General features: G+C 65.5%; 1 protein-coding gene across 1 annotated transcript in view; it reads left to right on the top strand.

The window, feature by feature from the left end:
* CHURC1 (churchill domain containing 1) overlaps nucleotides 1-1,129 on the top strand; it is a 5,052-nt gene that overhangs the window by 2,302 nt on the left and 1,621 nt on the right. The window lies entirely within an intron of this gene.

Raw genomic sequence — 1,129 nt, 5'->3', positions numbered from 1 at the left:
CAACTCGCCCTGCCTGTCCCCCCGCTAGCCCAGGTGTTGCCCGGTTCTCCCCGAGTATCCCTCGCTAGCCACAGGCACCTCCCAGCTAGCCCTGGGTGTCCCCCACTAGTCCCAGGCACCTCCCAGCTCAGCTAGTCCTGGGTGTCCCCCACTAGTCCCAGGAACCTCCCAACTAGTCCCAGGCATCTCCCACCTAGCCCTGCGTGTGCTCCACTAGCTCTGAGTATGCTCCAGCTAGCCCTGGGTGTGCCCTAGCTAGTCCCAGGCACCTCCCAACTAGCCCTGGGTGCCCCCCACTAGTCCCAGGCACCTCCCAACTAGTCCTGGGTGTCCCACACTAGTCCCAGGCACCTCCCAACTTGTCCTGGGTGTCCTCTAGCTCGTCCCACGCATCTCCCAGCTAGCCCTGGCTGTGATCCAGCTAGCCCCAGGCACCTCCCAGCTAGTCCTGGCTGTGCTCCACTAGCCCTGGGTGTCCCCCACTAGTCCCAGGCATCTCCCAAGTAGCCCTGGGTGTCCCCCACTAGCCCTGGGTGTTCCCTAGCTACTCCCAGGCATCTCCCAACTAGCCCTGGGTGTCCCCTAGCTAGCCCCAGGCATCGCCCAGCTAGTCCTGGGTGTCCCCTAGCTTGTCCCAGGCATCTCCCAGCTAGCCCTGGGTGTGTTCCACTAGCCTGTGGTGTCCTAGCTAGTCCCAGGCACCTCCCAGTTAGCCCCAGGCACCTCCCAGCTAGCCCTGCATGTGCTCCACTAGCCCTGGGTGTGACCCAGCTAGCCCCAGGCACCTTCCAACTAGCCCCGGGTGTGCTCCACTAGCCCTGGGTGTGACCCAGCTAGCCCCAGGCATCTCCCAACTAGCCCTGGCTGTCCCCCAGCTAGCCCGAGGCACTCCACAGATAATGCCAAGTGTTCCCCACTAGCTCGGGTGCCCCTCAGCTAGCCCCAAGTACCCCTGGCTAGCCCTGGATACCCCCAGCTAGCCCGGGCACCCCCACAATTAGCCCTGGGAGGGGGGACACGGCCCGGACCCGCCTCGCCTTAACCCTGCCCGGGGCGGGGGGCGCCCCTAGCCCCGCCCTCCCGGCACAAACCCCGCCCACTCGTTGCAAACCCCGCCCACTCAGACACC

Source organism: Charadrius vociferus, unplaced genomic scaffold (genome assembly GCF_000708025.1).
Source record: "Charadrius vociferus isolate BGI_N301 unplaced genomic scaffold, ASM70802v2 scaffold2585, whole genome shotgun sequence".
NCBI lineage: Eukaryota > Metazoa > Chordata > Aves > Charadriiformes > Charadriidae > Charadrius > Charadrius vociferus.
This window is presented reverse-complemented; position numbering and strand designations above follow the sequence as displayed.